The following is a 23,098-nucleotide window of genomic DNA, read 5'->3' on the forward strand; positions in this document are numbered from 1 at the left end:
GAACTCATTAACAGAGACATTGGGAACCTCCAAACACTGGACCCTACCCAGTTTGGCTTTGTTAAGGGCATATCATGCCTCCTAAACCTGGTGGACTTCTTTAAGACAGTTATCAAGGCTATAGACAAGGGGAAAGGTGGTACACACAGCCTTTGACACCATTTCCCATTCTGGTATTATAGACAAGCTCACCAGCCTGAACATAAACCCCTACGTCACAAGATGGGTTGCCAACTGGCTCACAGACAGAACCCACATGGTAAGAGTTGCGGGAGCTAGGTCTGGCTCTAAACCGGTTACAAGTGACGTTCTCCAGGGCTCAGTCCTAGGACCCCTCCTGTTCAGCATATACTTCTCAGAGGTACAGGCAAGCACAGGAGGACTATGGCTGACCAAGTTCACAGATGACTGCAAACTAGGAGCTATAACTGACTCTCCGGCTGACGCAGACATCCTCCAAAAGGGTCTCACTGAGACAGATACCTGGTGTCAAAATCATGGCCTCAAGCTAAATGCCAAAAAGTGCATAGTCATCCCCTTTGGAAAAAACAAAGTACCCACAAACTACCACATATGTGGTAGTCCCCTAAATATGGAAGACGTAATAAAGGATCTGGGGACCCAAGTAGACTCTCCTTTGATAATCACATTGCCAAAGTGGTTAGAAAATCTTTCTATGTGGCCCACCTTATCACAAAAGGGTTCGCATCCAGATCAAAAGAGGTCATTGTGCCCCTCTACTCATCGCTCATCAGACCCATCATTGAGTACAATGCCCCATTTGGGATGTATCTTACAAGACACCTGCAACAGCTGGAAAGACCACAGAAATACCTCACCAAGAGGATCACTGGCCTCAAACAGATGCCCTATGCAGCTCGACTGAAGAAACTCCAGCTGTACTCGGTTGCATACCGCCTACTCAGAGGTGATCTCTGCCTGACATACAAGGCAATGTCCAACCCAGAAGTGATGGACATGCTCCACCTAAAGAAAAGCTTATCCCCTCAAGCCACACACTCTATGGATCTAAACCTCACCACTACAATAAATAGGACGTGCTGGGGGGATAGATTCCTGTCACAGAGACTTCCCATGCTTTGGAACAAGATTCCAATCTACATTAGGCAGAGCTCCTCGCGAACACTCTTCAAGAGAAACCTTGACGAGTGGATGGGAAATAGAAAGTTTACCCGGGGATCACTTCAGTGGCTCTGCTGGACAGAGGCACAGGGAACTAATCTAAGGGGGTGGCGAAAGCCAACACATTCTGTCTAGGCTTATAAATGCCTTTGGGCAGATAGCCTAGTACCTACCTATGAACCTATGAACCTATATATGTGGGCTGTCTGCCAGACAAATGTGGATGTCTGGAAATCAGTTGGAGAATATGTAATGGTTGTTTCCAGACTGTGGGGAATATGGCTGTCACAGACCAGACACCTCAGAAAGCAGTTACAGTACTTTAATATCTGGTTCTGTATTCATCCCCTCACATTGCATGCTCTATATGTACATTCAATTGCTGAGGGTGAGCCTGTGTCCCCCCACAACTACTGGCTATAACCTGCTGTCCTGTTGTAGAGGGTCAACAGGTTTGCTAGCCATAGCTCTCAGGCAATGATATATAGGTGTTGAGTACACAGTGACCTAGCCAGAGTACATCAGGAACAGTCAGGGACACCTGAACCATGTTTTAACTATGCCTTTGTGACATTCACAGCGTGAGAGGAGCAGACTGACAGTACATCATGTGATATGGCAGCTGTATCCACCACTGCTGACTGTCACTATTGTCTAATGCACAATCCAGTTGCATTTGTACATGAGCTGACCATTGCTGGTGGGACTCAGGGGCCACTGTGATCTGATCTAATTCACAGAAGACTGAGGCAAGAGGGAAGCCTGTAGCTGCTGGACAGCTGACTAACAGTGACATGAACTTCCAAGATATTCACCACAGACCTTTATTGTGGTAATCCCTATTTATCATGCCTGCATCCCCCAACTGTGTCCAATTACATGGGGAATACTATTACATGCCTGGTATAGTGCTGTACACCTTTATGTGCAGAAATCCTGTGATAGAATGGAAGGATTGCCAACAACACAAGAACTGAAGATGGTGAGTAAAAGGAAAACTGCTCTTACAACTGGTAAAACCTCACGATAGTTTATTGAACAATTCCACACGACTGGTTAAGCGCTTTCGACTGGTGATCAGTCTTCATCAGAACAAACAACACATATCATCCCAAAGTATTTATACACATCCTAAATCACCTTAATTGATGTTTAACTAATTAAAATCCCGCCAAAAAGTTTAAAGCCATATTACACATTTACTATAATACACTGTAAGTAAACCAACCTTAAATCAAGATGTGACTTTCAAATACACATGTAATATAATAATATATACAATAGTAATATATGCAGTAATATATACGGTGGGTAAAACCTCTTGGTGTAACTGTAAATATCCGTATAACTATCTAATAAAAAATCTAATAAAAAATAATAATAATAATATATATAAATATATGCACTTCACTTGTGTGATAAAGTTAAAAATCCCAGTAACAAACCTAAGAGTTGAAATTTACTCTAAAGCTAAAAAAGGTTTTATACTTATAAAATCATTGAGACCAGGTGGTCTCGTGGAACTGCTAGGATTTGCCATTTACTTCAAGCGGCTAATTTCATTTTCCAGTCACCCCAAATGGGCTTAACATCTATCTGTTCTACAATGGAAAACAAAAAACCATGTTCCTCACCTTTATCCAAGATGTGTCTGTACAATGCATTTTTGGTATCTTGTTTCCCTATTTTGTACGCATGTTCAGAATGCGTCTGTTCAGCTGTCTCTCTGTCTTGCCTATGTAATGGGCATTGCATAGTTTACAGACTGCCAGATAGACCACATGTTTTGTTCTACAGTTACATTTGCTTTTTATAGTAGTATGACACAAATCATTAAGTTGAATAGTCATGTTAGAATTAATGTATTTACACTGTTTGCAGTTCCCGCATTTAACTGTACCCTTATGTGATCCATGCTTTGATCTTTCTGCCTTATTATCGGCTTTTTCTAATAGCCTTTTTATATTTGGGGCAGTTTTATATACACATCTTGGTTTACTACCCAATAGCTCTTCCTTGTCCAATACTCTAAGTGTTGACCAATGCCTTGGAAGGATAGCACAGTCTGTCATCATAGAGAAAGTCACAAAACTATGTACCATAGGCAGCAGCTTGCTTTTTGTAAGTAATGCTCATGAACAGCTGATTGACTCTGCACCAATATGTGGCTCAGACTTGCTAATTGAATTCAGAACAGCTGGGCTGCATTTTAATTAACCAAAGTCATGGCAACACAGTGCTGTATTTGAGACCTTCATGTAGGCCTTGACCATTTTTCTGGCCTGTGAGGACATTATCGAGGTGTGGGGACTACAGCATCACAAAGGGTAGGTTGAAATACTGTCCATGTTTTGGATTTATGTGGTATGTCCAGAGTTTTGCATGTTAATTTTGGCCATTGTGAACAGACCTTCTGATTATGTGGTAGCTTCCTGTTTAACAATGTGGGTTGAGGTCAGTAAGGAGACAGCCAGATGTGAGTGTCATATGTCATTTGCATCAGATTATGCATGCTGCTGCAGTAGCCGCTGGTCTACCATTTGTGTATGTCTGTAGGGTAGGACTTTGACACATGTCCCTGTCACTTGACCATTCCCCCCCAACCCTTTATGCACGAGTGTTGTGTGGATTCTGCGTTCTAGTTGTTTGGGGGTATGGTTGGTCTGTAGCAAGAAGCTGAACATACTGATGCATATGTATATGTGTATTTTTCCCAGCAGCCATACTAGGGATTGTGAACACATTGTGGGACAGCAAGCTGTATATGTGAGTGAGGCAGCAGTGTCAGCTCTGTTGTCACAGCATAGCCAGGGTGAGGGTACCCATAACAATCCAGGTGAGGCATGTGCCTTTGGTATATATGTTAATAGTGCCATCCAGAGAGTGATAGGTGACATTTAGGACACCTATTCACATTTGTGAAGTGTGTCCCAACCTACAGGCCTTTGAGGTGCCAATATGGGTAGCAGTGACTGCAGTAGCAAAAAATGTTCTGCTTAAAATTGCACAGTTCAGTCATTTAATTGTTCCAACCACCATGTACTTGACATGCAACACACTGGAATGGAAGCCAGGAGTGTGGGTGGACAAATGTTAAGCATGCTGGGAATGTAACAGATTAAGCTATGTTGTCAGTACTATAGCAGGTGTGTGTACAAGACATATGTGAAAGCATACAGTCTGTTACACAGGATTGGCATGAACATGTGTGATCAGATGTGTATGACGTGCAACACTGAACTGTCTGTCATGTTTCATAATTTCAGTGTGTACTGACTTGCCAGTACATCAGCACACAGCATAGGTTGTGTGACATCTGTGCCAAATATAGGTGGCACAACTGTGGACATTCTGCAACAGACTGCAGTTGTCATCTCTACCTGATATCCTCAGCCTTGCATACATCCATCAACATTTATTTGTCTGTGTACTGGTTTGGTGTCTGTATCACAGTCCCAAGTATGTTGTCATTTGTCCCATTATATGTACAAGAAGTGTGTCACTGGCAATAAGGATATGTTTATGAAAACACCTGTTATTCCTCACAGCTGGGTGGCTTAGTGAGCTAATGCACTGTGCTGCAGTTGACAGCGTCCTAGATTTGAAACTTGGCTGGGGCTCAATATTTTTCTGCTGCGCATCACTGATAAACATGATAAGTTTATGGTAACACCTGTTAGTCTTCAAAGCTGAGTGGCCAAGTGGGCTAATGCACTATGTCATAGTTGGCTGGGTCCTGGGCTCAAGACTTGCCAGAGTAATAATTGTGCTGATGTGCAGAACAGTGTCAGACATACAGAAAGTGATTAAAGCAGTTTTAAGAAGCTTTAAGTAGGTTTGGGCAATTTTGCATGACACACTGCAATGCCAAGTGGCACTTCGTCCCACTTAAACCTGCGCTATTTCCAAAAAAGGAAAAGAAAAAAGGGGTGATAGGAAAGGGGTAAATGGGGGCAAGCAGGGAGAAAAACAATATGAAAGGCAGGTAGGGATGTGCAGGATGGGCAGGATGGGTGTAGGAAAGGACCATAGCTCTCCATTTCTTGTACAGCAACAGCTGTGCATGTTGTGGACAATTTGGAATTTGGAGCCTCACATCCCTGTGGGTGGTGTGTGGGCAACATAACTTTATTGATTAATTGTTGTGATTGATTGATGGCAGTGTAGGTGTGGGTGAAATGAAGAACTATTTGTGGGGTGATTTTTTTTGTGGGACAGATGCCCTTTTTTTAAGGAAAGAGTGGGGTGTTGGGGAAGGGATATAGGTAATTGTGGGGAGGTAAGTTGGGTAGGAGAGGTAGCATTTGCAAACAGATAAGACAGCAGACAGGGACAGTGTGTGACACATGAGGGAGGTAAACACCTTGGAGGGGGAGAGTGTTGTAAAATCAGAGAACCAAGTGCCCCCAGACGGCAGCAGTGCGACTGAGTTCCCCATCCTTGGGAAGTCACCACTGCTCCTTCACAGCCCTGAAGGTCGCTGTGTCATGGTCTTTTACAAGGAGCCCAACCATGACCCTGGATTCCAACATGCCCCACCGCTGCACCCAGAAGTGCACACCTTCGTCATCTCCTGCCATAGCTCCTGCATGGATCAAAGTCCAGCACTTTCTGGCTGTATTCCTGCTTGCTCAGTTTAAATAAAGCTGTTTTCCTGCCCTTTGCCACCACTGGACCATTTTTAAAAATGCTAAGCAAAGCTTAGCTCTGTGCAAACCAGCTAAGCTTAACTGAGTTGTGCTTAAACTGGCATTCCTTAGCAATCCTTACAGTGCACAAACTAGCTTAGCTGAGCTGAGGATTGCTTAAACAGGCATTGCTTAGCAATGCCCAAACCAGCTAAGCGAAGTGCATGTTGCTAAGTACTGCTAAAACAGGGCCTGTTTAAGCATTGCTTGGCTTGGCTTAGCAATGCTTAGCAGAGGTTAGCTATGGGCAAACCAGATTTGAAAATAATAATTATTGAAAGTACTTGTTCATTAATGATACTTTATTATATGCAATCCGCGGTGGTACAGCAGTAGCATTGTTACCTCACAGCAAGAGGTTCTCCTGTTCGATTCTCGACTGGAGTGCCTTCTGTGTGGAGTCTGCATGTCCTCCCTGCAGTCTAGTGGCCTCCGAAAAACATGCATGAATGGGCATGCCTTCTCTGAAGGTTGGGCATCGGGCTGGCAACTCGGCACCATAAAAAATCGACTGCCAATCATTAGCGGACCGGAGTTCTGCTGTGGTGACCCCTAACCAGGAAAAGCTGAAAAGACACACATCTCCTAAACTTTTGTATTTAACTATATTACCTTCTTGCAGTGTGACTTTAATGTATTGAACACTTGTGTGTAACTGGGGCTTTTATCCTCAGGTCTCCACTGAAAATGAGCTTCTGGTCCATCTGGACTAGCCCAGTTAACAAATGTCAATGTATCCATAATAAAAAAAAATATTTTTATAACATTTTCCTATCGCATGTAAAAGTGGAATGGCCTGTATTCAGGCCATGCATCTACTGCACACAAGGCCATGACTCTAACCATTTAAGTAACTGAGGATATGGTGATTACAGCTATACATTTCTATATAGCTCTCAGTTATGTTTAAGCACCACTGAGCACTGTACCATGTCGTGCAAACCCGCTTAGCTATGCTTAAACTTGACCTTTCCGAAATAATTAAATGCATCCGGTTTCTATTTTTAGATGTCTGGCACTTATCTATTTTTAAGCGCAAACACAAAAAAAAAATTTAAAATTATTTAAATGTATTTCGCTTTATAATTTAAGTGCCATCCGGCACTTTCACAGTGCAGGGGGTGTGTTACTCATCTTGCAGACACTGTAACACACCCCCTACACTGATTCTGTAACCATGTTACATGGCTCTTTCTCAGCAGTGCAGCTTCATTAATATGCAAGGCATGCTGCAGAGGGGGAGCTGCAGATACAGCCACAGTACACTCCGTGTAGGACTTACACTATTCTTACACAGAGTTTATTAAATCTGGGGGTTTCTTTCTTATATTATATCCTGGCAGGGTTAACCAGATACTATGGAGGCAATGTGTTTTGGGAATTGTTGACAATTTTCTTTTTTTTAACATAATACACTAGCAACGTGGCAGGGTCAACGAGATTCTAGTAGTCTGTGTATTTTGGGGGCTGTTGATGACTTTCTTTTTTTAATATAATATCCTGCCAGGGTTAACCAGATATAGGGAGGTAATATGTTTTGGGGACTGTTGATGATTTTCTTTTTTTAACATAATACACTGGCAGGGTCAAGTAGTGGTCTGTGTGCTTTGGGGGCTGTTGATGACTTTCTTTTTTTTTTTAATATAATATCCTGGCAGGTGTCAAAGAGATACTAAGTATGCAATGTGTTATGGGAGACTGTAGATGACATGTTTTTTTTAACCTAAAATATTTTTGCAGGGTTAGGCAAGATACATTAGGATGGTTTATCATTGTTGTGTTGTTGAAACAAACTCTCCTCTTGCATGAGTAAAGTTTGTGTGGGTGAAATGAAGTAAGAAGAAGTACAAGTTTCTGGCAAAATACAGTAATGTAACCATGGCCTTTTATTTTCATTACTTTAAACCTTGTAGTCTGAAAGCAGATTCTCTGGGTCGGCAGTTGGAATGGAGGCAATGCCTATGTGCAAATGGAATGACTGCAGCTCTGTCTTGCTGTACAAGATTAATGTGCATTTGAGTGAAGTAAGCTCGACTACAAGCTCTGAACTCAGGTATTGTTTATATGGAAATAAAGAATACTTACCTTATTGACAGTATTGCCCTTTTTTGTTGTTGTTGTTTTTCTTTTTAACCTCGCAAGATTAAGTCAGATACTGCGGGTGGATTAGGCAATGGAGAATGGGGCTATGTGTGAAAGAAACAACTGGCCCTAACGTTTACTGTTGTTGTAATTCCAGCTCTGCAAAACTGTAATATTTATCTGTCTGTACTTTAAGATGATTGTAAAATAAATAGCAAGTTTATGAGTAATTCTTAATGTATGTTATTTCATATTTGTTCATGAATATGAACGTTAGTTTAAAAATGTTTCTAATTTGTTGAAGCTGGACATATGCTGAAGTTTTTTTTCAACTAAAGCCGGTTGCAGAAACCAGGGTAAACAAAAGAAAAATAAGTAAAATGAAATGTGTATTTGACTGGCACATACAAGCTGTAACTAATGTTTCTGTCAACAAAATGAAAGTAATGCAAGTATGCAACCCAACTGTTACTATTATTTCTACTTTAATCCTGACAGGTAAAAGGTAGTTACTTTAGTTAGGTAATAGGGAGTGTTTGTGAAGGAAATGAGTTGACTGGCCTTGCTGTTTACTGTTGTAATTGCGGCTTTGCAAGAATAATGTGTATTTGGGTGAAGTCAGCTCTCATACAAGCTTGTAACTACCGTTTCTGTGCAATAGAGTAAATTAATGCAATCATTGCTATTTTCGTTTTAATCCTGGCAGGGTCAAAGCAGATACTTTAGATCGACAATTGATATGATGGCTGTTTGTGGATGAAATGTTTGACACTGTAGCATTGGTGTAATAATTCTTGCTTTGCAGTATTAATGTGTGTTTGGGTGAAACAGGATAGAATGCAAACTCTGACTGTTTGCATGCATCACTTCAATACATTAATGAAACATTACTGATGCTGGCAAGGCCAAACCACTTACTTTAGGTAGGTAACGGGTAAAGAGGAGGGATTGTTTGTAAGTGAAATGAGTGGTCCTACTATTTACTGTTATAATTCTGCCTTTGCTAGACTGCTGTGCATTTGGTTAAGCTTACTGGCACTTGGGAGTATTTGATAATGTCTTGGTATTTCTATTTAACTGGCATACATTTGTGGTGGTGTGTGGGTGTGCGTGCGTGTGTGTGTGTGTGTGTGTGTGTGTGTGTGTGTGTGTGTGTGTGTGTGTGTGTGTGATTGGTATAAATGGGAAGGTATTTTGCTTTCTGACTCATGAAGATGTACTTTAGGAAAGAAATGCTTACATTCATACCTCTCAATTTCTTCGAGCAAGAAATCTGGACAAAGCTATAAATAAAAGTGGGACAAAGGCCCAAAAATAAAGACAATTTTTAAATATTGCTCTTAGAAACTTAAAAAGTTGATAGAATAACAGGTGTTGCATTAACATGAATTTTGTGATGAGTATGAAGTCTGAATCCCAAATATCTGTCATTATTTTCTAACCTCAATCTTTAGTGATTTGCCAAATATTTTGCTAGAAAACCACAAAATGGACCAAAAATGTGAGGCAAAAATCTGGACATTCTGTGAAAATCTGTACAGTTGAGAGATATGCTTACACTGCTTAATCATGCAAGTAATTACCATCCTGGCATGAGGTTGTCAGTGATCCATTCAGTGAGCAACACTGTGAAAGGGACATGGCTTGGTCAGCATTTTAAGGAGGTGTGTGGACAGCAACACCCCTGCTGGCTCCTACCTTATGGACAAAACAAATAGCTCTTCTGGTCACAGGTGTGTGGCTGTGAAGCTGCAGGAGCTTAAAAAAAGAATATTAAAAAAAAATTACCAAAAAAGTTTGAATAGTCCATCATTACTGACAGTTTGCCTACATAATACAAATAGATACAATGATCGTATTTGCAGTGAGATCATAGTATAGATATGAGTAACTTGTTACAGGGAGGCGCTGTTATTAGTGTAATGACAGACTGCAGTGATTTAATCACAATGCAATCAGACAACCAATGTGAAAAGTGCTATGTACTGAGCAAATATAGAAAGCAGCCGCATGTGTCATACATAGACAAATGGCAGCAAAATGATTTAGGTATAGAAGATCTGCTTGATAATTGCAGCAGACATCATTCAAATGTAGCTCCTACTCTGTCCTACCTTTTAGTGCATTTTTGTAATATCAAAATATACAGTTACATTAATTTTTGTCTTCAACACACATTTTAGTAAGCTGTTATACTTGTCTGCCACCATTTCTATAGAAGAATAAATCCTCATGTCCTGACATTTATTCCAACTTTTTGAAGATTCTTTGTGAGCTGCTATACTTCATCCTTCCCGCTCACTTCTGTTCCCCCACAAATCTCATTAATAGTTTGGAAGACACCCCTCCCATTCTTTCTTCTACAGAGTAGGTGCCCAGCCTCCCCAGTCTGTTGTGCTATATATAATCCCTTACATTCCTTTCATCATCCTGCTAGAAACCTACTTCTCTCTGTGCAAGAAGGCCTTATCTTTTCTTTGTATCTTAATGTCAGCTGCCACCTTTCAGACCATGCTGCTATAGCTTGTTTCTGATTAAGCTGCTTTCTTAACATGGACTGTTGCCACCATCCTGAGGTTAGTTTCAAAAGGTTTATCCTGTAATATTAAGCCCATAAATATGTTAGATACGAGGAGCACAAGCCTCAGAAGAGACCCCTGCAGGAACCTCACTTGTTACTGCTGTCTTCTCTGATAGTATCCCTCTCACTTTTACCACCTTTTGCTGTCTTTCCTCCAGTCACCCTCCACCTATCAATCTTTTTGACTGTATGTCCCAAATATTCAATTCACCCTGCAATCACCTTTGTGGAATGGAGTTAAAACCTTTACTGAAGTCCAGGCATATAACATCAGCTACATTCCAACTAAGCACTTAAAAACTCCTATACAAGTCTCTCTTACAGGGATGTGAAACTATGCTGGCTGATGTTCTGAAGATGTATATCCTGCTAAAAAATTGACTAGCCTTTATTTAGTGTGTTTTTCTAGAATTATTCATACTAGTGATGTCAACCTTTGCATACTGTCTGGCCATAGTATGCTTCCACCCAGCCTACAATACCCATAGATTACAGACTGAAAAACAAGATCTGCAGATTTACACTCTTAACTGAGTCAAGAAGCATCACTGTGAAGTGCTGAAGGAGATTAATTGGCTGCCTCTGACTCCCAGAGTCACCCTTCTACTCAGTGCTCATCATTTTTAAATCCTAAGACTAGGCTACTGACCCTGTACAAAAAGACAATTGCAAATTATAGGACAACACAACAACCTAAGAAACATGATGATTCACCTTTCCTCTTGTTCTTCCTCCATTCAAAAGTGCCATAGGGAGAGAGACTTCTCTAAATTACGGCCTGCTACATGGAATAACATTTCAATTGAAGTTAGAAACCAACAAGAATTGTATGCTTATAAAGCAGCTCTAAAAGACTCCTTTCAGAAGGCAGTCATTTGTAATTGCTTTCAGGATACACATTAACATTCAAATTGTCTAACATAAGTTCATAGACTTTATGTTGTATACCATGCGAATCCTAACTACAAAGTGACACCTGTACATACTGGTGTAAATATGTAAATAACAGCGTGATATATACATATTTTTTTATATTAATGTCTGTTCTGTACATTGTTCAAGGAAACTGCTTATAATACTGTTATAGCATTAAGTCTCCAAAATGTAAGTGTACATATCTTCTACTGTATATTCTGCCCTCTGAGCCTGGGTCATGGGTGAAATGGGGCAGTTGACTAGCTTACTTACCCAGATAACAAATACAGAAATAAATAGATATGTAAATAAATGCATTCCATAATTCCCCGGGTGTCACAGTACTGAGTCTTCTTCTTCTTTCGGCTTTTTCCCGGTTAGGGGTCGCCACACCGGATCACCTGTCTGCTCATGATTGGCAGTGGAGTTTTACAGTGTCGAGTTGCCAGCTCAGCGCCCAACCTTCCACAGAAGGCACACACATGCACACACTCACACCTAGGGCCAATTTAGAGTGTCCAATTCACCTACAGCATGCCTTTGGGATGTGGGAGGAAACCGGAGAACCCGGAGGAAACCAACGCGACCACAGGGAGGACATGCAGACTCTGCACAGAAGGCACCCCAGCCAAGAATCGAACCAGAGAACCTCTTTCTGTGAGGTCACAGTACTGAGTAATTAGAGCAATTCAATAGTACGATCAGAGGAAAACAAAAGCAAGTAACTGCAATGGTCATGGATAACATGACTGGTAAGGTGGCATAGGGACCAAAGGTTCTGTCAGTTGGGTGGGGCTGTCTCTTCATTACTGTGAGATGCTGCCATGCTCTCCCTTATCTGTGTGCGGCACATGTGGGTACTTTCATTTCTTCTTCTATAGTCAAAATCATGACTGCTGGTCTTCATTAAGCTACAAAAACTAGCATGTGCAGATGTGTGTGGATAGATAGATAGATAGATAGATAGATAGATAGATAGATAGATAGATAGATAGATAGATAGATAGATAGATACAGACAGATATAGTATTTACAACACCCTTGTGTGTCATGGTGGCATTTAAAAGGAATGTTTCACAGTCCCTCAAAACTCATAGAGTCATGGGAGCCTTGTTATCTTGTACTGGAAAGGTATTTCTCAGGGCTGAAGGCAGATCAAATAGGATCTCTCTGTACCCCTTTAATTTGAATGTGCCAGGTCATCTTATCTAGATATTGCTGTTCTTAGCCTTGTAGCAAAAGTATTAAACACTTGGTTGATAACTATACAAAATCATAGCTGCTTGACAGGATCTCTGGTAAGAATCCTGGCGAATCCTATCAGATACCAGTTAGGTATGGCGTGGGAATAAAAATATTTTTCTTTCTTTTTATTCACCTGTAACTTCCATTCACTCTTCCCAGCCTTGCTTACAAAATCTTATATCATCAAGAGAACTATTAACACAGACTGCATGCTGACTTTAATACACTGTTCAGTGAACTGTGTTATGAGTACACAGCTCCGTGGTCAGTATAAAGGAAATTCTATGCAGGATACGGAGCTGTAGGGCAGACAACAAAGAAAGAAGTGCAATTTATTACATGAAGGGAGGATGCTTGACCAGAAATCCTCAGGGCAGTTCCAAAGTCTGGTAAAGTAAATAATCAAGGGTTAGGCAAGCAGCAGTAAAAGGAGGGAGAAGGTTACAGGAAGTGGTGCAGAGAAACAAATACAAAAACAATAGGACTTAATGGTGTTCTTTTAACATGGAGTTAATTAATAGCACAAGATCAGAAGGAAAGTGCTGAGTGGGTGACAGTAGGCAGTTGATAGGATTGCTGAAAATAACACCACTACATTTTTACAGGAAAAAGAAAAACCCAAAAAAGTTATGATTGCAGTCTTGATTACAGCAAGTCCTGGAGGGCAGCCGAATAGTCCTCTAAACGGCTGAATACTACTCAATGATAGAGAGGAAAAATAGCACATAACATACATATTATATATTATATATTATACATACACACACGCGCACACACACACACACACACACACACACACACACACACACACACACACACACATACACTCACAAACACACACACGTATAGTCAAAGTCATACTGTCATTTAGAACTACATGTGTAGCCTAAATAAAACTTTGTGCATCAGCTCAATTCTTGAGATTACAAAGGAAAGTGAAACAACACATAAAAGTAGAGGAATAAACATAACTAACAAATACATTACTACTCCCAGTACACACAAGAAAGAGCAGAGACATTTACCAACACTCACATATGAAAAGATTACTCTCCCCTGAGTTAAATTAACTACTCTATTTAAAGTAATACAAAACTCACTACAGATTGAAATGCCTGTTATTTGCCTAATATTGCACCTGAGTGAGTTAAATAATACTGACTATGATATGAGATAATAAATAAATATTGCACTTACTTGGAATATATGTAAGTACATATTGCACAAATAAATAAAAATTGACTTATGTGTCCAGACCCCTGGGACTAGTGCCCAAGTTCAGAAGTGTAATCACTGTAGGGTAGAAACTGTTATTCATAGGTTCATAGGTGTGTACTAGGCTAATGGCCCTGGAGCCTTACAAGCATAGCCCATAGGATTACCCTGGCATCATGCCACCCGACCTTAGTTCTTAGTTCCTCTGTCGAGTAGAGCCACTAGAGTGATCCCCGGGGTGAATTTTCTATTTCCCATCCACTCATCAAGATTTCTCTTGAAGAGGTCCAGTGAGGTGCCCTGCTTGACATGTATGGGAAGTCTATTCCATAGCATGGGCAGTCTCTAGGTTATGAAACTACCCCTCCAGCATGTTCTGTTAATTATGGTAATGAGGTTGAGGTCTCTGGAGTGTGTGGTGTGGAGGGATTGGGATTTCTTTAGATGTGGCACTTCTAACAGAACTGGGTCATGCATGGCTTTGTAAATCAAGCAGAGACTGCCTCTAAGTAGGCGATATGCGACAGAGAATAGTTGGAGATTTTTTAGTCTGTCCATATAGGACAGATGTTTAAGGCCTAGGATCCTCTTTGTGAGGTACTTTTGTGGCCTCTCCAGTTGCTGCAGGTGTCTAGTGAGGTACATGCCAAATGGGGCATTATACTCGATGACTGGCCTAATGAGGGAAGAGTAGAGGGAGACAATAACCTCTTTCTTCCTGGATGCAAAACCTTTAGTAATGAGATGTGCCACATAGAAGGACTTTCTGACCACAGTGGCAACGTGGTGGCCAAAAGAGAAGTTGCTGTCAACCTGTGTTCCCAGATCTCTTAGAACGCCTTCTGTGTTCAGTGGACTACTATCAATGTGGTAATTCAGGGGAACTGGGTTTTTCCCAAGTTGGATGATGACACATTTTTTTGGCATTGAGCTTAAGGCCATGGTTCTGACACTAGTCGTTGGTGTCAATGAGGCCTTTCTGTAGGATGTCAGCATCACTTGGGGAATTAATAATAGCTCCCAACTTACAATCATCTGCAAACTTTTGCAGCCAGAGTCTCTTCATGTTGGCCTGGACTTCAGAGAAGTAGATACAAAACAGGAGAGGACCCAGGACCGAACCCTGTGGGACTCCACTCATGACTGGTCTGCAGTCTGACCTGGACTTCAGAGAAGTAGATACAAAACAGGAGAGGACCCAGGACCGAACCCTGTGGGACTCCACTCATAATGGGTCTGCAGTCTGACTTGGAGTCAGCTACTTTCACACTGTGGGTTCTATCTGTGAGTCAGTTTGCAACCCATCTAGTGACATAGGGGTTGATGCCTTGCTTAGTGAGTTTTTCTGATTCCTGAGTGGGCAATGGTATCAAAGGCCTTGGGCAGATCAAGGTAGGCTGTATGAACCACCTTGCCTTCATCCACAGCTCTGGTGACTGACTCAAAGAAGTCGACCAAGTTGAGCAGGCATGATCTACCCTTCACAAAACCAAACTGTGTAGGATCCAGAGTTTGAAGATTCCCTATATCCTTGTTTATTAAGTCTATGATGATGCGTTCCATAGGTTTGCATATCAGACTCTTCAGGCTAATTGGGCAATAATTTCCAGGGTCTGTAGTCACTCCTCCTTTGTGAAGAGGGATGACTGTAGCAGTGCACCATTTGGTAGGGACAAAGCCTGAGGTGAGGCTGTGATTGAACAGGGCACACAGGTGAGGTGCCAGTTCACTCTGTAGTTCATGTAGAACACAGCCAGGGATATTGTCAGGTCACATAGAAGCTGTATTCTTGGTCTTGGACAGTGCTGTTTTAACCTGTGCAGCAGTAATACTGGGTGCCTGGCAATCTACTGATATTGTGATTGGTCCTTTGGGGGAGGAGAGAGGGGTAAAGTTAGCACTGAATCTGTCAGGCAGTATATTGACAATATATGTTGGCGCGGTATAGGAGGAACCATTGTGTAGTAACTCAGAGTAACTCTGGGTATTGCTATGGAGATTTTTTACATAATTATAGAAGGCCTTGTGGTTGTCTTTACTATCTGCTGCAATTCTGTTTTCATAGCTAGCTTTAGAGGATTTGATGAGGGATCTCAACCTTTTGTTGAGGCTGATAAGACAATTTTTCTAGTCTTGGGACTTCACCTTATTCTGCCTCAGTTTCCTCCTTCTGTTGTAGAGTTTGTTTATGGCAGGGAACCACCAGATTGGCTTCTATTTTTTTGAGGAGAGCATCTTAGTTCTATTGGGTATGGTGAGATCAATGCATTTGTGTACCTGTTCGTACAATACATTGGTTTATGATTCAATTGTCATGCAACAATTCTCCACTTGCATGGGTGCTGTGAAGTTAGCCACCTCTGTTTTTAGGAGCCCAACGTTAGCTTTGGAGAAGTTTTCCTTGGTGGTTACCTTTGTGGGGGGGTGGGAGGGATGTGGATTTCCAAGGTAATTAGTTTGCGGTCAGATCTAACCAGAGAGGAGTTGACTATTGGTGTAGAGCAACAGTCACCCATGCTAGTAATGACCAGGTCAAGGATGTTGCTACCTCTAGTGGGGTTAAGAACAAGCTGGTCCAGAGCATTGGAATTAATGAATTCCAGAAAGCATTGGACAAGTGTATTGGTACATGAGTAGTTTTTCCACTTAATGGAGGGGTAGTTGAAGGTGCCCAGTATGAGAGTGTTAGGCTGGACCCTAATATTCTCCAGGGTGCTTAGGAATGTGGAGTGTGAGTCTTGAGACATGGTTGGGGATCTATAGCAGGCTACAACCTGAATCGCTGTCTTACCCAGTGTTAGCTGCACCTGAAGTATCTCAGATGCATTATGTTGGGCTACCAGTCTGGAGGTGTGAGCGTCCTTTATGAATATGGAAACATCACTGCCTTTGGAGCTTCAGTCCAAGGTCTGGGGCCAAAAGGTGTGGAATGAGTTATAGCCTGGTAGTGCAGGGGTGCTTTCTGTTGCCTTGAACCAGGTCTCTGTTACAGCACAAATGTCGATGTTCTCCATTTTAAGGAGTGCTTCGAGCTAGTGCATTTTGAGATTTAGACTTCTAGCATTGAGCAACATGACTCTCAGAATGCATTTGTTTGTAGCTGTTACAGTGATAATTTGGTCTTTGGAACACCACCTAAAAAGGAACTATAGGGGTGGCAAGAGCCTTGGCCAGTATCTGGAAGCCCAGGGGTGACAGATGCAGGCCATCTCTGACAAAGCATCAAGGTCTGTCAATCATGTTATCCCAGGCAGACAGATACTGGATCCCCATAGAATGACATCAGAAACTAAGCCAATTGTTGAAAACAATCATTTTCTGCTTGTACTGTGGTATCATTCTGTGTGATGGTAGAATGCTGCTCAGGGCTAGGATCATACCCACCTGAGCTACATAATCCAAGAGCTCCTCCATGTGTCTTTTTATGTAGGCCAGGGAGGTATGTCTCAGGTCATTCACACCCACATGTACAATGACAGAGTCATATTTGTACCTGTTGTTGAGGGACCTGAGTGCGTGTGTTATGTGGCAGATCTTGGCACTTGACAGGCAGCTGACTGTTACTTTCTCCTTATTCAACCTAGTGAGTGAGAGATCAGTGTGCCTCACTGTCAAGTCACCTATGACTAGTGTGTTGGCTATACTGTTTTGCATTAGGGGCTTTGGTTGAGTGGCACACTGTTTAGGAGAGTTATTTGTCTCATCATTAGTGTTGTGTTGTGGTGGTTGGGTGCTTTTCTGCCTTGGAGGTCTCTGCTGTTTGTGTAGATTTTTATTGAGAGCCTCTGAGAATGTGGGTGTGTGATTTGTGTTTTTTATATGAAGGCAGTGCTGGTGTGTGTTCTGGAGGGCTATGTGTTCCATATGGTGTGGTGCAAGTGTTGACCTCCTCTTGACTGGCTATTCTGGTCTTGGCTGGAGAGTGCGTGGCTTCCAATTTGGATATATAAGTGCATCTCTCACAAGTCTGAGTGTTGGGAGGTAAGAGGAGAAGGTTGTCAGTGTACATGAGGCAGTTGCTACATTGCCTCAGGATGCCCAAGTTCATCATGTTAATAGGAGAAAGCATAGGGAACTGACCTTTTGACATGACTGGAGGGGTGGGCATTAATAAATACTGGAGCTGTTTCCTTGTAGAATGTTTAGTTCTGGCAGCACTTTTGTGTGCTACAATAATTGCTACAAAAAGTCTAGCAAAGTGCTAAACTAATAAGCTAGTAAAAGTGCAGGAGAGTAGAGAACTAGCAGCTCTAAGGGAAAAATTGAAGAGCAGACTTTGACACCGCTCAGAAGCTTACAAGCAGTCCTGCATACAGCAAATCTGTATCTGAACTAGATTAGTTACAGGAAAGGTGGGAAACAAGCACAGATGTGGACTTTTAATCCATAAAATTGAAAGAGATGGGGAAAACTGCCCAAACAGCCAAAAAGCTACAATTTCTGGACCAGAAACCACTCCTCATGTGGTAGATAGGCTACCGAGTGCTTACCACTCCCACTGATAAGCTAGAAGGCTTCCCTCCAACACAGAAAGGCTTGGGGGGGCTCAGAAGCTTATAAACAGTCCTGGATACAGCAAATCTGTACCTGGACTAGACCAGTTACAGGAAAAGCAAGAAGCAAGCACAAATGTGGGCTTTTAAACCAGAGATGGAAAAACTGCCTAAGTGGTCAATAAACTGAGTAGAAGGGTATGGAAAAAACTTCTCAAATGGCCAATAACTAAAATTTGTGGTCCAGAAACCACTCATGTTGTAGTAGATAGGCTACCTAGTGCTTACCACTCTCACTGATGAGCTAGAAGGCTTCCCTCCAACACAGAAGGGCTTGGGGGGGGGGGATCAGAAGCTTACCAACAGTCCTGGATACAGCAAATCTCTATCTGGACTAGACTAGTTACAGGAAAGGTGGGAAACAAGTGCAAATGTGGGCTTTTAAACCAGAAATTGAAAGAGATGGAAAAACTCCCCAGACGCCCAATAAACTACAATTTATGAGCCAAAAGCCACTCCTCTTGTGATAGATAGGCTACCTAGTGCTTATCACTCCCACTGATAAGCTAGAAGGCTTTCCTCCAAAACAAAAAGGCTTGGGGGGCTCAGAAGCTTACCAACAGTCCCGGATACAGCAAATCTGTATCTGAACTAGACTAGTTACAGGAAAGGCAAGAAACAAGTTTAGATTTTTTTTCAGAAAGCAGCTAAAACAGCACTAAAAATAAAGCAAATACAGTTTAAATAAATGCAATTTATTCGAAATGTATTCTGAACTAAATTCAATTGTTGCTTTATTCAACTCTGAACAGTTAAGAAGTGCCAAAAAATATACTTATCAGCTGAGAAGCACACTCAGTCAGAACACAAGGTGATTTTTATTTATTTATTTATTTATTTTAGTAAAGTATAAGGGGAGGAAGGAGGAGCAGAACATTTTTTTAAACAGCACTAAATAAGCAAATACAGTTTAAATAAATTCAATTTATTCGAAATGTATTCTGAACTAAATTCAATTGTTGATTTATTGAATCTTGTAGCCCTGCAGCTGAAGCAGCGATATCTCCTGCCCGATGCCAGATGCTTAAACAGTCCATGCACAGGATGAGTGCTTTCCTGTATTATTTTGGTGGCCTTTCAGATGCCTCTTGCAGAATAAAGATGTTGTATGGATGGAAGACAGGAACCTGTTACCTTCTCTGCAACCCTCACCAATGATTGTAGCACCTTCCTTTCTGTAACTGTGCAGCTTCCAAACCACACTGTGAAGTTGCAGGTGAGGATGCTCTCTATTGCACTTCTATAGAAGGTGGAGAGAATATGAGGAGGAAGCTTACCTTTTTTCAGCCTTCTTAAAAAGTGGAGGCATTGGTGTGCTTTATTGACCAGTTGGATGGTGTTTGCCGAACACGAAAGATCCTCTGATATGTGTACACCTAGGAATTTCATACTCTTAACCCTCTCCACACTCACCATTGATCCTAAGCACTGGGTGGTTTGTTCTCCTTTTCCTGATGTCAGTGATAATCTCTTTGGACTTGCTTACATTCAGGTCAAGGTTGCTCCCCTCACATCAATTGATCAGAGATGCCACCTCGTCTCTCAACACCCTTTCATGCTCTTTTGTGATGAGTCCTAAGACTGTGGTGTTGTGACACCCGTACACTGGCCCAGCAAAAAAGGAGCCTCTATCCTAACCACTAACACCAGTGAGGGGCATCCACATAGGGGAGGATAACAAATACACACACAGTAAAGTACAATTTCCCTTGAGAGCAGAGAGATCACAGTCCGTCTGGGGCTGGTTTCTCCCTTTCTCTCCAGATCCCCAAAAAGACTCCCCACTGGCACAGCTATAGGATCCAGATCTCAGCCTAGTGGACAAGCTAAAGCCTCCACCACACTCTCTGTCCAACCAGTGCTTCGTGTCTCTGCCCAAGTAGCTGACACACACACACACACACACTTTGACATATGAGTTATATACAAACCCACAGACACTCCGGGGGAAGGCTGGCACAGATTCTCCAGCTGTGCCCCCTTTCTGCAAAGTCTAAAAGGTAGTACCAGCTGCTACCACCCACTAATATCAGCTACTAATAAAGCCCTTATCAAAGGGTGTCCAATTATTACTGTGCAATTTTATTATCCAAATGGTAAGTGTGACTGAACAGCAAAGCTTATTGGAGTGACTTGGACAGTATCACTATATACATGCAATGTACTCTAGGGCTTACATTATCTCTACACAAAACAGCCACAGTTGAAATGTTTAAAAATATTTAATAAAAATAATAAAAACACAAGACAATACTTCTTACTACACAGTGCTAGTCAAGAGTTCAGAGATCACAAAACAATGCTTAAAATAATACAGTAGAAAAGTTCTGACATCAATACAGAAAAAAACTAATCTAATCTTCCTATTTCCTAGCTATATCTAAGAGAAAACACAGTTCTAAAATAAACTTCCATATAGAGCATAGGCAGAGTGCTGGTGATGTTGGATGTTCTCAAGACAATGCAAAATGCTTTGAGTCTCTCTTTCTGTAAATTGATAGCACAGTACCACTGACTCATTTCAGATTACATCATTATTTTCTGTTTCCCGGGCTAACAGAAGCTGAAAGTGTAACAGCCCTTTTGATCTTGTACCTGGTCAGGAAGTTATAGCAATAAAATACATTATACATGCAAATTTTAGCAACTAACCCTAGTCTCAAACAAAAGCAAGAATTCCTTCATCCAGACATCTTGGATCCGGGTTTTGTGATCAAGCTAGTATACAGGGTTTCACTTAAAAGCTTTCCTACAGCACAGTGCACTGTTGTTACATTTTTGCAGTTCCATATTTAACATCATTTTCTTCCATTTAAGAGAACAAGCTTGCGGCTTATATTATTTACAAATGACAGAATTATCTACAAAATTATATTTGGCAAGGCTAGCAGCTTTCACCTATCTTCACATATCTTCCCCTCTGGAGAACTCAAGCTAGTTTTTCAAGTGACCCTTGAGAAACATTGCTTGAGTGGATTAGGTCTGTCTGAGTATACCTTACCCCATTCCCCATCTTGAGAGCCCATCTGCATTGCCATTGCTAATCCCACTGCAGTGCTGCACTGACATATCATATGCTTGCAATCCCAGGCTCCATCTTAGCAACTTGGGCATTTTGCTGGCTGGCTTTGTTTAACCATGTTAGGGGATTGTGATCTGTCACTACAGTGAATTTTCTTCCATACAGATAAGGCTGAAGTTTCTGCAGTGCCCACACTATGGCTATACATTCCTTTTCTACAGCTGCATAGCATTCCTCCCTGGTTTGGAGCTTATGACTGAGATAAACCACTGGGTGCTCTTCTCCCTCTGAAGAAATTTGGCTAAGTACAGCCCCCACCCCGTGGTTCAAAGCATCCACCTGCACAACAAATTATTTCCTGTAATCTGGACTAGCTAACACAGGGAGTCCTCCAAAAGCTTCTTTAAGCTTCTGGAATGCCTGCTCACATGCTGTGGTCCACACTACCTTATCTGGCCTGTTTTTCCTTGTAAGGTCTGTGAGGGGACCAGCTATGGTGCTATAACTGAGGACGAACTACCTGTAGTACCCAGCTGTCCCTAAGAATTTCCTCACCTGCTTTTTGGTAACAGGTGCAGGCCTTGCCTGAATAACTTCTACATTGGCAGGTTCTGGCCTAATCTTACCACTCCCCACTCTATGTTTCAGGTAGGAGATCTCTGCCATACCCACCTGATATTTGCTAGGCTTAATGGTCAACCCTGCCCTCTGTAGTCTGCCCAGCACCTCCCTGACATGTTTAATGTGCTTTTGCCAGGAATGGCTGTAGATGGCAATATCATCTAGATAAGCAAGGGCAAACCCTCCTGCTCAGGCTACGATGTGATATACCAGCCTCTGGAAAGTCACTGGGGCATTTTTCATCCCAAAGGGTATCTTTGTGAACTCATACAAGCCAAAAGGAGTCACAAAGGCTGACTTCTCTCTAGCACTGGTAGTAAAGGGCACCTGCCAGTAACCCTTGGTAAGATCAATGGTGGTAAGATGCTTAGCCCCACCCAGCTGCTCTAAGACCTCATCTGTCCTAGGCATGGGGCAAGCATCTGACTCTGTGTGACTATTTAGTTTCCTGTAGTCTACACAGATCCTGGTGCTGCCATCCGTCTTTGGCACTAGCACCACTGGGGAGGCCCAGGGACTGTTGGACTCTTGAATTACCCCTAGTTCCAACATTTCCTGTATCTCCTCCTTCAGAGGCTGTTTGACTCTCTCAGGCACCCTATAAGGGGCCTTGCATAATAGCCTTTTGGGTCCTGTATCCACCTGGTGTTGCACCAGGTGGGTGCACCCTGATTTCCCAATGAACATGTCCCCAAACTCCTGTAACACTGCTTGATTTCTTGAACTTGGGTAGGAGATACCTGCTGGGACATTGCTACCCCTTCCACTGAGGTGTCAGTCCAAGCCTCACTGAGGAGATCATTCAGAAGATCTCCCTCAGACTCCTCCTGCAAGCTACTGCAAATACTCAGCACAAGGACCTCCCTATCATGGTAAGGTTTCATCATGTTAACATGATACAACTTGCACCCCTGCCTCCAGCCTAGCAGTTCCACCATGTAGTTCACATCACTTACCTTTCTTACCACCTTGAAGGGTCCCTCCCAAGCTGCTTGCAGCTTGTTGTGTCTGACAGGAATGAGAACCATTACCT

The sequence above is a fragment of the Protopterus annectens genome, chromosome 7.part0 (assembly GCF_019279795.1).
Source record: "Protopterus annectens isolate FY-2018-M chromosome 7.part0, PAN1.0, whole genome shotgun sequence".
In the NCBI taxonomy this organism is placed as follows: domain Eukaryota; kingdom Metazoa; phylum Chordata; order Ceratodontiformes; family Protopteridae; genus Protopterus; species Protopterus annectens.